At 48.4% G+C, this 14,996-nt stretch overlaps 2 protein-coding genes across 4 annotated transcripts in view; both read right to left on the minus strand.

Annotated features, from left to right (window-relative positions):
- ST3GAL1 (ST3 beta-galactoside alpha-2,3-sialyltransferase 1) overlaps positions 1–9,347 on the minus strand; it is a 144,049-nt gene extending 134,702 nt beyond the window's left edge. The window contains exon 1 of one of the 3 annotated variants that reach the window (XR_014549955.1): positions 8,844–9,288. The gene's annotated coding sequence lies outside the window, so the exon portion shown is untranslated. Of the gene's footprint in view, positions 1–8,741 lie in introns of all 3 variants that reach the window. The other 2 variants (XM_083622231.1, XM_083622232.1) reach the window with 2 other exon arrangements.
- The window catches only part of ZFAT (zinc finger and AT-hook domain containing), a 668,318-nt gene that overhangs the window by 150,844 nt on the left and 502,478 nt on the right, over positions 1–14,996 (minus strand). The gene's annotated exons all lie outside the window — the stretch shown is intronic.

Below are 14,996 nucleotides of genomic sequence, written 5' to 3' on the forward strand. Positions count from 1 at the left end.
AGAACCCCTACTCAAATGTCATCTTTGCCATGTTTTCTCCCTTTCCACCTTAGTTCTCACATCTAGAATATGGGGATAACAGTACTGATCGAATTCTGTAGCTGTAAATTCTGTGCTCCAAAGAGAAGGACAAGAACCAATAGGTAAAAATGTGGGGCATGAGACTCTTCATCTTGAGCCCCACGTTGAGCAAAAGATTCCTGCTTTGCAGGGGGCTGGACTAGATGTCCCTCCTGGTCCCTTCCAACTCAACCATGAACATAAGCATGAAATTTATTACGGTCAAAGACCAGCTTGAGAAACACAAATGGAACTACAATCCCAATAGCAAAACAAACATTTAAAACAATATACAACAATAGATTTTAAGTTTAAAAGTGAGATAGGCATATAAACACATAAAAACTTTAAAATAGACTACCTTAGAGAAATGACCCAAAGTCGCCCGTGGGTCCGGGTTTAGGAATTTTCTTAACAAACTAGATTGAATCGGGGGGTGATCTGCGCCTACAGATCTGTGCACAGAATCTGGCGACAATCTGGGTCGTCTTGTGGTCTTTGCCTAACAGGAGAAGATCTAATTTTTGCTTTACCGGTCAGTAAGCCTCACCATCAGGGGGTCAATGGTTTCTCTACATGCCTCATTGTAAAAGGGACACCTAAAAAATATGTGTTCAGGGCTTCCTATATCCCCCAATGGACAGGTGCACATTCTCTGGTCACCAACTCAACCATTCTATGGTTCTATGAACTTGTAAGGAAGAGGTTTCTGGCTAAACATCAGTGCAGCAGGCTCCTTTGAGGGTGGGCGGACTCTTTGCTGTAGGGAGTTCAGAATGGCCCTCTTATTAGGAAGCCTGAAGTCTCCCGACCCAGCAGCCTATCAAAAGAAAAATGCAGCCATCAGCCTACAAGGGGCAGTGTGCTTTGCAGCTGCTCCATAACACCCACTAATACAGCCCATAGCCGAGGATGGGGGAGCTCACATTCGGCAGATTCCCATCGCCTCCGAAGATTTGCTCGGCATGCGTTCCTAACAGAGGAGAGGCAAACCTAATAATCAAACCGCGTTCGTTATCCAGCATCCCTCTGATCAAGACGCACAAAGCCTCCAGGCCAAAACAGATGCAGCTTTAGCCCGTGGTACCCAGTGATGGGCTCCTGTGGCTATAGAGCTCTCGGCCAAGTTGAGGCGGGAAGAGGGATGCTGATCGGCAGCCTAAACCTGAGAAGCCCCTTGATTAATTTATCAGCGGCTACGAACACTGGAGAGACCATCTGCTCGGTGAGAGACCAGAGCCCAATCTGCCAGCGATTTCCAATCTTAATTGCCAAATTAAAAAGGGACTTAATAAGAAGGGAGAGCCGCTTCCTAGACCGTCAGCTGAAACTTGTCATTTCAGAGGAAAAGGATGGCTGTACTTCAAAGGGAGGGGGGGACCTCCTTCCATGGTTGGTGCCGTTTACTTTGCCGCTTCTACAGTCTCTGCACATGGGATGAGTTCCGCCACTTATCAGAGCTCGCCCATCTGCCACTGTCTTTCAGGGAAACAGTCAAGAGCTCTGCACATACCCAGCAGAAGTGTGCCGATTTACTGACTGAAGCTCCCTTATACAGAAGTAAGACCATTGGTCCAGATAGCTCGGTCCTGTCTACAGTGACTGGCAGGGTTTCTAGCAAGAGACTTTCTCACTCCTATCAGGAGTTGCTGGGACTTGATTCTGGGAACTTCTGCACACAGAGAGCATGCTGCAGCAATGGGCTCCAGCTGGACAGACTGGGCAGCAGTTGAGAAAAACAGCAGGTGCCCAGAGGGTGTCAAATAATAATATAGTAATAATAATTTATTATTTGTACCCCGCCCATCTGGCTGGGTTTCCCCAGCCACTCTGGGCGGCTTCCAACAAAGATTAAAAATACATCAAAATGTCACACATTAAAAACTTCCCTGAACAGGGCTGCCTTCAGATGTCTTCTAAATGTCAAATAATTGTTTATCTCTTTGACATCTGATGGGAGGGCGTTCTACAGGGCAGGTGCCACTACCAAGAAGGCCCTCTGCCTGGTTCCCTGTAACTTGGCTTCTCGCAGCGAGGGAACCGCCAGAAGGCCCTCAGAGCTGGACCTCAGTGTCCGGGCAGAACGATGGGGGTGGAGACGCTCCTTCAGGTATACTGGGCCGAGGCCGTTTAGGGCTTTAAAGGTCAACACCAACACTTTGAATTGTGCTCGGAAACGTTACTGGGAGCCAACGTAGGTCTTCCAAAGCAATCACACCCTCTTTGCATTCTCCACAATCCCAGGTGTGCAAGGCCTGGCTGCAGGACTGGAAAGGCACTCTGCACATGATTAGGATATCAGGATGTTGTCCCACATAGGACGCGTCAAGCAACTCGTTTCAACTGAATGTCAAATCCCATTGCTATAATTACATCGACCCCGTGTAATAAGAGGATGTTAGAATCATAGAGGGTCATCCAGTCCAACCCCCTGCGATGCGGAGATCTCAACTGAAGCAACAATGACAGAGGACCACCCAACCTCTGCTTAAAAACCTCCAAGGAAGGGGAGTCCACCGTCTCCCAAGGGAGATGAACAGCTCTTACTGTCAGAAAGTTCTTCCTGGTGCTTCGTCGGAATCTCCTTCCTTGTAACGTTACAGTCAGCAGGGCCGTGCCTACTTCTTATCCAGACAAATTCTTAGAACTAGCAGCAAGAAGTGAAACTAGGTAAGAGCAATGCTTTTGCATTGACGGGGCTGTCTCAAAATTCATGCATGCGACAACAGGAGGAGAACATCAAGTTTTCAGCTGCTCAGAATGAATAATCTCCAGTTTGAGATCTGCACTGGGCCACGAAACTGATCTTTTGTTTTACAAATATGCTGAATATCAGATGTGAACAAGAGCTTAAAAGGGGAACTGAAGACTTATATGTTTTTTTTAAAAAAAATTCCTAGAAATAGGAATTGAAGAGCCCTAAGTTCCGAACGTCTCCATGAACTCACAAACAATACCAGCTGCAATACATTTGTTCTATATTAGTTTTATTCCCCCCTTACAACTCTATACATTACAACAGTGCAGTGAAGTAGGTTAAACAGAGAGAGAATGACTGATGCAGTGAGCAATGATTTGAAGCTGGGGCTTCTCCAGTCCTAGTTCAGAGCTAACCATTAGACTATAGGGACTCTCCCATAATACTGACCAACCTTATTTGTTGCAAAGCGTAACAGGGCAACTTTTTTTTTAGAATTTTCACATTGGTGTCTAGAGAATTATCATCGTAAGATCTTGATTCTCTCACCGCTGGACCTCAAATACACATATCCCAAGGTTAGGCAATATTGAACCACTAGTAGACTAGATTTCTTTTCTTTTTAAACTGGTGTATTTAGTAAGCATTCCCATCAGCTAACTGTTAAATACTCAAGCAGTAATTATGTCCAGGAGGATCCCTGTACAGCAAGCTTTCTAGTTACACGTCTCCCCCTGCCTTAACTCAAAGTTAGGTTGGAGTTGTTTGGTTTTTTAAAAAATGAGATGACCATTTATTTATTTAAAAGCATCCCAGAGTGGCTTACAAACAAGGAATTAAAAACAAGACAGTCCCTGCCCTCGGGTTTCTGGTTTTAAAAAGAACACAACACACAAGGCAAAAGGGACAGGGAGGGCAGAGGAGTGGGAAGTGCTCAGGTACCATTTCTTAAAGATCAGGTCTTATTAAAACTTACCAATGCCATTAGGTCCACTTCTAACATAAGGATAATATTCCTGCCTGGTCATATTGGTGTTCCATGACCGTACAGACACATTCCTGATGTGCTACTCCTAGCAAATAAATCTTGAATAGTATTTCCCTGCATTGGGCTAAGAAAACTACGTCTTTGTAGCAAGGAAAAAATGGGAGTGCGAACCAATAGACTCAGCTGCAACCTCTAAATGTGAATACATATGATTTCAGGACAACACAGGATTCTCGTTAGTTTTTGTGGAATTTTTTTTAGAGTTTTGGGGCAGAACCACTCCTCACGAATGCTGCACTTCGTTTCCTAACACACTTCCAATTTTTGTACCTCTTTTTAAAACTCTGTATATTTCCACTTGCAACAGTTATTGCTGGCTATGAGGGCATCAAGGAAAGAAACTGGGGAGAACATCTGATAGCAAAAGCTCCAGACACCAAATATCACTTTGTTATGAAGTTTCTTAGGGAGCACTCTGAAGATCTGCATCTGCCAGAAGATTCCCAGCTCAGCTGCAGATACGCTTGCTTTTACAGTGGTACCTCTGGTTATGTACTTAATTCGTTCCGGAGGTCCGTTCTTAACCTGAAACTGTTGTTATCCTGAAGCACTATTTCTGGGTTAGTGGAGTCTGTAACCTGAAGTGTCTGTAACCCAAGGTACCACTGTACCTTGTAAGTAGCTCATCCTGGCTATAAACTGAAACTGGTTGACCCAACGCTGCTGTAAATCCCCCAAAAAGGGGGGGCATGGATGGGGCAGGACCAGGCAGAATGGGATTTAAACTGGATCTTACTTTGCTCAGCTCAATGTGACCAGGAAAAAGGGTACTGTAAGCCAAACACTTGTTTTAATGGCTTGCTTTCCCTCTGACAGGCTTGGGCCAGCCCAGCCAGCAGCCTTGGTCTTGAATGGGGTCTGGATGTGGCAGAACTTTATGCAAGCTTAATTTATGGAGGTCCTGGGCTGCCCAGACAAGAGCCCCCTCTTGGCCTCGCTGATGGGGTCCAAAGGAAAGCAGAGCAAGATGTTTGGCACCAGCTTGGCTGCAGGAGGTGCCAGAAGGCAGAGTACAAGGCACCATCCTACCGTCTTGGGGACTCCAATCCGGATTTGTGTAGGGTTTTTGTTCCTCAGCCTTTTCTTCTCCCGAAGATGTCCCGCAAATGCAATGGAGGCTTCGGATCAGAGTTTTCCTTCTCCTAGATGGGCTTCCTTCACAGGTGGACGAGCCCCATGTGCCCCTCACTTCCCTCTACAGCACGTGCAGAAACCCCCTTCCTGACCGCTGGACCCACTTATGGTCTCACCTGCTCAATCTACCAGAGCCTGTCTTCTCATGCAGGGGAAGCCCCTAACTCACTGAGGGTTTGAGACCCATCAGCTGCCCTCACCTGCTTTAGCCGGCCAGACGAAGCCGTTTCCTGGGTGTGGCCTCTGTTGCATGTTGACAGCCTCTAGGAGCCACAGGTGAGAACTGAGTGCAGGGTAGGGACCAAAGGTGGCTGAACTACCTCACAAGGGGCTCCATAGTACCAAAGGTACTACCCCTGCCCTAACACCCCACACACTTCTGATTTACTATTCGGTAGGGGTGCCAACTTTAGTAAAATATTGGTGGGCCCATATATTTATTATTATTATTAGTAGTAGTAATATATTTAAGCCCCACCCAACATAATCACTCACAAGACACGGCACGCACACAAACCATTTGAATGGCAATGTCCATCAACTTTGGGGGGCCCAGCCCCCTCAAATATTTTATTGGGGGGCGAAAGGACCTCAGCCCCTAGGAGTTGGCTCCTATGCTACTCAGATATAATGACTTCGGCTATGAAGGACTTGCTCACAAATTTACTGGCAGCTGCATGAATTATTATAGCTAGAAAGCGGAAGGGGCAAGGGGAATATAAAATGGAAGAATGGTATAAAAAGGTGTGGGGTATAGCTATTAATGATAAATTAACATGTGCCATTAAGGTAAGACTGGGAATATGCAGGAGAAATGATTCTGAGGAGTTATGGAGGGGGTGTTTGTAGAATCAGATGTCAAGGAAATAAAGTACTATCTGACTTTTAGAAGACATTGGAAGGCAGCCCTGTTTAGGGAAGTTTTAAATGTTTGATGTTTTATTGTATTTTTAATATTGTGTTGGAAGCCGCCCCAGAGTGGCTGGGGAAACCCAGCCAGATGGGTGGGGTATAAATAATAAATTATAATTATTAGTACTGTTAAAACAGAAAGGGGTCAAACCATCACAAGAGGGGTTGAAATTTTGGGAGGCTGGATAGTTACAATGGAATGGTCTCGGTGGTGGGGTGCACATTTTTATTATTTATGATTCTTACTTTGTCAAAATAAAACCAAATTAATTTTTAAAAAATATATAATGATTTCCCCTTTGTTAGCTCGTAAGAGGATTGATTGAGCTGAATGAATCCCTAACTGAGAACTCATCTCTGTCAGTAACTAAGACTACAACCCTAAACACATTTACTAGAGAATAAGCCCTAATGAACATAGTGGGACTTTGGGTTAGTCGGCGTGGTTCCACCCAGATGTTGTTGGACTCCAACCCTCAACAGCTCCAGTTAGGCAGTCAATGAAGAGTCTACCACATCTGGAAGTTGACACACCCCTTATCTGCAAGACAGCAATAATGCTTACCTACCCAATTAAGTTGCTGTAAAGACAACTTGAGTAATATGTGTGAATTACTTTGAACACCAACATTTATTTCTCTAATTTGAAATGATTTATACACCACCGTTCAACACTCCCAACTTAGAAGAAAATAAATAAACAGATAAAAAAATAAACAGCCAGAAAGGGCTTAAAGGAATTCTCTAAATTCACATATTGTTTGCAATCGCCAGTACATGGTCTTCGAGAGAGAGAAATCTCACCATCCCATACATATGCATACAGAATTTTACTTGTATGCTGCATTACCACAGTTCAAACCATGCTCAAGGCAGCGAGCGACGTGAAAAAAATACATAGCTGCAACATAGCATGACAAAAGCAGTCATACTGAAGCACTGAAGGAAAACCCCACTTTTTACAACCCGGATTGCAAGTTTATTGGGACAAACTGGTCAAAGTCAACACACACAAGAGCTCCGTGTCTTCACGGGTGAAGCTGGGGAATGCAAACTGGTGTTGAGCTGCTGCAAATTTACACCGGATCCAAACTCTATTTGGCAGGGGAGGCTATGGCAGCCTAAGCCTGTGGCAGAGGGGAAACAAGGCCTTAAAGTGATGTTGGAGTCTCATCGCCCTTCGTTTAGCCAGGACCAAGCTCTGCATCGGATGAGAGAGTAAAGGAAGCTTGCAGCGCACCTGAGCAGGGAATCTCCCAGGTCAGCGGGAGATCTGCTGGACTCTAACCAGCTCATCCCTTCAGATCTTGCTGTAGGATGGCTTTCTTAGGGCTGCAATTCCACTTTAGTCATACTCCCGAGTAGACACATTGAAACAAACAGGCACGACTAGCTTCGAGCCACTATGGGTGGCAACTGCAAGTATAATTCTGACGGAAACAAACTATGCACCACCGAATGGTTTTACCTGCCACACATCGGGAGCAGAAGGTAAAGCCCAGGTAAAGCGTCACCTGAGGAGGTGAGGGGCTGGTTTGGAGGCAGGCTGAGACACAACTACTCATTTTTTTATTATAATTTCAAGGTTGAGTACACGGTTCTCCTCCCCTCATCTCATCCTCACAACCACCCTGTGAGGCAGGTTAAGCTAACAGATGGTAGCCCAAGGCCACGCAGTGAGTTTCATGGCTGGGGGAGTGGGGTTCAAACCCAGATCTCCCAGGGCTTATCTCCCCGCTCCGGACCTATTTCTGCAGCCGGGGGCGGGGAACTTAGCGCTGGAGTTGCAGAAAGTCTTCAAAGTAGAAACACGTGGCGGAGCTCGCTTCCTGCGTCAACTGAGTCGCTTCCACAAAACGGATCGCCTCGCCGCGTTTCCGCAGCGAGCTCGAAGTTAACTTCCTTTCCCCACCGCACCCTTTTCGGAAACCGGACGGGCCAAGTTTGCAACTCTGCGCCCCTCACCCCTTCTCCAAACCAACCTCTCTGGAGAGATAGATCCCCGGCCCCTCGCTCCCTATCCAAGGGCAGGATCTCCCCCTCTACACACACGCGCGCGCCTTGCGCACCCCGCTACTTTCTCTTGAAGTAAAACAGAAGGAGAGAAGAGATAAGGAAAGGAAAGGAAAGGAAAGGAAAGGAAAGGAAAGGAAAGGGGAGAAGACGCCGAGGCGCCGCTCGGACTCCGGGCTCGTCGGCCACCAGGCGGGGGCGGCAAACAGCCAACCCCTTCCCCAAACCCCCTGAAGGGCTAAGCCGAGAGAGAGGCGGAAGACGGAGAGGCCGGACCCAGAAGAAAACTGGAAAGCGACTTGCTCGCCAACCCACCCACGCCTCGCGCGGCTGCTGTTTTAAACCGAGAGGGAGAGAGGCGAGTGGGCAGCTCTAGGGGGACGAGACTGCCCGGCTGAGGCCACAACTCCGCCGGGAAGAGTCGGCGTCTTCCTCCGACACCGCGCCCCGCATCTGCGCACCGGGCGCGGAGATCCTTTCTTGGGGGGTCGCGGAGTCTATGGAGCGCGCTTGTCCCGCTGGGCCGAGTCCGGAGGACGAAAAGGTCGCCTCTCCCCTTCCCGTTAGCCCTTTTTGAGACATACACACACACAGGCAGGCACACCCCTCTCTCGGCGAGCTGGGCCCCCACTTCCCGTCTCTCTTAAAAATCCTGGTTCATAGGAAGCGATCCCCACTCCACTCCGCTACATCATGTCCCTGCTACGCCCCGGCCGCCGAGCGGCTTGACCCGAGACGCGGGACGCATTCCGGCTTGGAGATCTCCCCTCTCCAGAAACAGATCCCGCCTCAACCGGTGGACACAGCTCCCTTTAAGCCCGAAGATACACACACACACACACACACCCGCCCCCGTCGCCAATTCTACTCCTCTACCTTCGTCCCGCCGATGCGAGAGTCCCTTTCCCCGCCTCTACTCCTTTCTCGGCGGATCCGGGAAGGAGAGATCCCTGGCGCTCAATGCCGCCGGGCACTCACCGCGTCCGGAGAGGCTGCTGGCGCCGCCGCCGTTGCTGCTTCCCGGCAGCTCTCATCGCCTTTGCACGCCGCCTGCTCCTCCTTTGTCCTTCCAAAGTACCCGCCGCCGCCGAGCCACGACGGAGGCACCTCCCCAATCCTAGGCAAGGAGGGGAATCCTCTTGCTCTGCTCTGCTCTGCTCTCCTCCCCTCGCTCTCGTTCTCGGGGCGGCAGCAGCAGCAACAATGCACTCTCCAAGCGCTGCCTCGGCTTCTTCCTTCCTCCCTTCCTAATATAGCGCTCCCTCCCCGAGAAAGCCACGTGGATGGGAGAGGGAGGCAGACGTCGAGAGAGCGAGCGCGCAAAAACGCACAGGCGAGGGGCGCAGCGCAGGCTCCTCCTCGCTCGCAGGCAGGGACCGAGAGAGAAGGACAGCGGGAGGGCGTGTGTGTGTGTCGGTGCTTTTAAAACATCGACCGAGCAGAGCCCTCGGCTGATCTGGCAGGAGAGCGAGAATGTGGAACGAGTTAAAGGGGGCTTTGCGCCAGGCAGAAATAAATACGACCCATGTGGGACTCAGCAGGTTTCTGGCACGTGTGAGAGGGGAGGGTTCCCGGGCCCGGTTTAATTTATTCCTCGGCCATGTGTGGAGAGCGAAGGGTGGAGTTACAAGTTGCTCTCTCCCCCCTCCCCGGCCTTCTAAAACTAGCAGCTGGATGATAATCCAGTCCTCAAGAGAGCGAGAGTCCAGCTTGCCAAAGTTCCCGTCTGGCAGCGCCGTCGCAACAGCCGTCTTGTTTCCAAAGCAGCCCCGGAGAAGCCCCCTGGTCGGTTTTCGCAAAGGCTGAAAACAGTGGGTTGTGCCCCGCGCGAGGGCAAGAGACTTCTCCCTCCTCCTTCGCCTGGGGCGATTTAGTCGGGTGCCAGATCCCCCTGGGATCCCCCTCCTTGGTGGAGTCTCAATACGGAGTTGGGGGCAAGAGGATTCCCCGGGAAAGTCGTGGCAATGCCCAATTAAACTGATAAGAGCGTCGCCGCTGCGCGTTGCAGTGCCAATGTGCCGGCGTTGGGTGCTGTGCGGGAGAGAAGAGTTTTGAGAACTGAAGAAAGATGCAGAGAGAAAGAAGGGGGAGTTGAAATACTGTAGGCAGGAGACTGGGGAAGGCGAGAGCTTAGCAGTGAGATGGGCGTGAGAGGTAATGGAGACCGTGCGAGAGCGACGGCTCAGAGCAGAGGACTGGGGCGGGGGCAGCTATTCCCCCCCCCAGTAAATACAAATTAATACAAATCTGAGGTTGTGACCTCCCTAACAAAAATCCTGGCTACGCCTATGACACAGGATGTGGGTACATGGAATATAGCAAGATGGATTTTCATATATAAATATTTGCACTCATTTAATTCCATTCATGAATCACTTGCTATGAAACATCACCAAACGATCAGCATTAACAATATATATCTATAAACAATAGAGAAACCACACCTGTTTCTCTAATCCTCCGTCTACCTTCCCTGTATTTGATGGTCAGGCTGCTGAATCACTTCCCTGGTTTGTCAAAAGTCTGCTGCTATATTTTTAGTTGCTTGAGATTTTATGGTTCCAAAATATGGTTTGTGGGGGGGGGTAGTATTGCTATCTCTTTGTAAATGGCTTAAGAGACTGGGCCTGTCTTAAACTGCATCTAAATAGGTCTGAAAAATAAATAAATAAATATGAAACTGTCGCCTATGTCACCTATAAAAAGCCATTTCAGATCCAATGCACGTACAGGCTGGGGCATGGAAATGGCTCAGCCGAGGACACAAAGTTTGGGTAGGTGGAATATAACAAGATGGATTTACACAGTGATGTTTGTATTTATTTTGTTTTATTCCATTCATGGAGCACTTGCTATGGAGGATCTCCAAGCAATTGACAGTAGCGTTGGTGCATGTTTATATTGTTGTTGCTTAGTTGTTTAGTCGTGTCCGACTCTCCGTGACCCCATGGACCAGAGCATGCCAGGCACCCCTGTCTTCCACTGCCTCCCGCAGTTTGGTCAAACTCATGCTGGTAGCATCCAGAACACTATCCAATAGCTAATATATAAAACTGTCATATAAAAGCAGTTCAAATCCAATGCAGGTGGAATGTGAAACTGAAAGAGGGATGGGTTCAAAAAGAGCAAAAGGAAGTGTGAGAAAGACTGAAAGTGCATGTGAGAGAGAGAAAGAGGGGAGAAGGAAAAGGGAGTTTGAGAGTGGCAGGCAAAGTTAGAGCAGAGATAGAGAACTGATGGACAGCAAGACTATTGTCATCATTCAATGCTGCTACCTGTGTGGGCAAATGTTTGGAAATAAAAGGCATTCAGCTACATGTGTAACTTTTCCCCCAAGGATCTGAAGATTGCCTCGCCCTGTCCTTTGCTGCCAACATTCCTGCCAGACATTCAGCTCTTAAAGGCACAGGGGCCCTGCCGGCAGGAGACAGGTGGCTGCCATGGACGTTAAACTCACAAAAACTGGAGGCTTAAAGGGGAGAGGAAGCATGTGAGTATCTGCCTCTCTCTGTCTGTCTCCGTCCATAGACATCAAAACAGGATAGGGGATTTGTCTGGTGAAGAGAAGCAATTCCCCCTCTCTCCTCCCTATTACATAGATCATAAAAGAATATATTGCCATGAATAAACTAGCTCGTCTATTATTTATTGATTACCCAAAGGCTTTTCACAGTGTCGGCAGGTGTAAAAATCTCTTGTCGTGTTTTAATGGAGATGGCCTTTCTGCTCTGTCTTATTTGATTCACAGCTCTGATTGAAAAAGCCAGAGGGCTATTCCTTCACTCCCCACCACTCCACTCTGTCCATCCCTCTCCACCCTTCCTAGCTCCCCAATCCTTCCTATTATTAGTAGTATGTGTGTTCTATCCATTCTTAAGGAAATCAGCCCTGAGTGCTCACTGGAAGGACAGATCCTGAAGCTGAGGCTCCAAGACTTTGGCCACCTCTTGAGAAGAGAAGACTCCCTGGAAAAGACCCTGATGTTGGGAAAGATGGAGGGCACAAGGAGAAGGGGACGACAGAGGATGAGATGGTTGGACAGTGTTCTCGAAGCTACCAGCATGAGTTTGACCAAACTGCAGGAAGACAGGAGTGCCTGGCGTGCTCTGGTCCATGGGGTCACGAAGAGTCGGACCTGACTAAATGACTAAACAACAACAATGTGTGTTCTATCCTACCTGTGTGGAATTCAGCTTTATCTGGTTGTAAGGAGCTTTGAGTTGTCCCAAACAAGATAAAGCAAATAACAAATTCAATAATAATGATAATGCCCCACTTGCACAATAACCTTGTGAGGTAGGTCAGGTTGGGAGACAGGGACTGATCCAAGGTCAACCCAACGAACGTCCTTCTCTAGTTCCCTCCATGCTGTTTGTTTAAGTCTCTGCAAACCATTCTAGTTGAGCCTCTTCTCTGAGTAGACCTTGATTTGGCAAGAACCTGGGTGAAAATCTAAACTACAGCTTTCCAGATGTTGTACTACAACCCCCATGAATACAGCTGGGGCGATGAAGAGCGAGATATAATTTTTAGATGAAAATAAAAATAAATAGTTGCCTATTTCATCCTCTTGCTCCCATAAGCTCATCCACCTTTAAAGAAAATATTTCAAAGGTGACTTCCAAAAGACCAGAGATTCCTTCCATGTAGCAAATGACCCCCCTCATTTCCCCCACTTTGCCTTACCACTGTCCCTAGTGGAATGATTAATTATAGGTTTGAGGGGTCAGCCTGGATGGTGCCTGTGGATGGCTTCCAAACCTGTGATCCTGTGACTGTGAGGTTAGAATCTACAAGAGGAAACACTGGTCAGTCTAGCTCCTTTGTTAAGTGCCAGTTAAGTACCACCATTTACATGCCCAAAGAGATGAACAGTGGGCCTTTTCCCACCTCAGCTGGCTGGATGCCATGTCTTCCTACGATGGAAAACAGTGTCAAGGAGCTGTCAAGCAAGGACAGGTCATTCACAGGCTATCCTGGAAGGGCCTCCTTCTGACCCCCCCTTGATCACTCAGACCTCCTGCTCCAAGCAGCTCCCAGTTCATCCCTTCCCCAGACAGCTCTCCAGTGTCCCACCACCACACTCCGGGGTCTAACTCGTCTTCTGTGTCATCCCTAGGGGACTCTAGGGCAGGCGGCACCCCTGCTCTTCCTCATCCAGCCAGTCCTTGACAACAGTAGGCCAAGGATGGCTTTGCATGTGAGCATATGGGTGAGTTTGGGCTTATGCTGGAAGCTGGAGACACAACGTATGGTCTTGCTCTCTGCTGGAACCAAAACTGTGACTCGGGCTTCTCTGGGAATCTAACTAGGAAGCAAGCTCTGTTGGGGTGTTAATGCTGTGAACCCCTCTATCCTATGCTCAAACTGTATATATGTGTGCAAATAAAAAACACATACCCTAAAGACCTTTATTCCAAAGAAACCAAACCTTGTGTGCTGGGCCCAGGGGTAACCCAAGTAACGCAGTCTAGGTCCTGTCCCAAATCCAAGGGTTCCGCGAGGAGTCAGTCTAACAGGGCCAAGGCAGGACACGAGGCAGAAAACCAGACAAGGTCAGGCAGGTTCTGGCAAGCAGCAATGTTGCTCCTGCAACCTGGGGCGGGGTCCGACAACCTTTTATCTTTGTCGGGGTAATGGCCGGTCCTGATCCCCCGTTGACTCACCTCCCTGTTTCGCCTGAAGGCGAGCACTCCTCCTGCAAGTACTGAGGTCCCTCCTTCTCTCAGACCTTAGTCTCTGCAGCTCAGGAGACGTCGGTGGGTTACTAGACCCAGAGGCTGCCTCAGCCTCTTCTGACCCAACTGGTAGTAGAGCAGCTATAAGTGATGGCCCAGCTGAAGGCAACAAGGTGATCCCCGCATCTGGAGCCAGGGCAGGCTCAGGCCCCTGACTCGGCCCAGCTCGTGCTTGTTGCAGGGGAACCTGTGCAGACTGGGGCTCTTCAGGACCAGGCCCCAGACTCAGTTCAGATGCCGCCTGAGGCAAAGGATCTGGTGAGGACTGAGACTCCTCTGGTTCCAAGTCCGAGCCCAAGTCCCAGGCCATCACACCCTGGGTAAGCACTAGCACCCCTGGATTTGCTTGGAGATTTGGTGTGCAGGCAGCAAATAAAGCAAAAAAGCAGGCACGTGATTTTGCTCAGATAAGCGATGCAGGGAACATAGAAAAGAACATGTTGTCATGTGTACTTTTTGTGTGATACATACACGTTGGCTGCCTTCTTTCTCTACAGGAGCAAGCATCAGACCGCCCTCCCCTGTTCTCTTTGGTGAGCTGTTCCAAGATAAGACACTCTGTGTAGATAATGACCTGGATTTTTCTGCTCCTGCGACACGTCTTCCGAGGAACCTGGATTGGCAGGAGGCAAGCTGATCACCCTGGGAAAGATCAGACCCCTCTGTGAATGGGACCAGCGAACGTCCAATCTGAATTGTCACCTTGCAGAAATACGGACTTGGGTGCCTCTCAGGAAAAAGCACCGGGCAATTAAAAACACACACACATACACGTATTCACCATAGTTTTATCTTACAGTTAAAATGCAAATTCATATCTGTTGCAGCCTAATTCAAAGTAGGCACCAAATTAAAATATAACAGGATGAAATAGTCTATAGCACAGGGAACTATAGAATTCTTGGCAAACATGCCTAGTTCTTCCCTCTGCATGTGCTTTGAGGTGCAATTCCATAGCTGCTTGCGCAGAAGTAAGCCCTATTTTGCTCCTCAGGACAAACTCCCAGTTGATTTAATGTGTATTGGGCCTCAGCTTTAGCATCACTGCCTTAGATCGTAAGGTCAGTTAATGTACAGCAAGTCTACCCAGAAGTAAGTCCTGTTCCTAATGGGCCAAAATATGGCCTGAAGGTACCTGTGGTCACCATCTTGTTGAAGCTAAGCAGGTCTGGATCTCCTGGATAGGTGACCACCTGGGCACCTTGGGGTGTCTGGTGGAAGAAAGCATAGGGTGGGGTATAAATGTATGGAAATGAATGAATAAAAATGAAATGTGTTAAATGAGGTTTACAGAGAACTGTATAGGGTCACACCCAAATCATCCATTTAAAGCCCACTTCTACCACTTGAGCAGTTGGGGCCCTCCAAACTAAATTTTGGGAACTGTTTTTTT

The sequence above is a fragment of the Podarcis filfolensis genome (genome assembly GCF_964270895.1).
Source record: "Podarcis filfolensis genome assembly, chromosome: 7".
Classification (NCBI taxonomy): Eukaryota; Metazoa; Chordata; class Lepidosauria; order Squamata; family Lacertidae; genus Podarcis; species Podarcis filfolensis.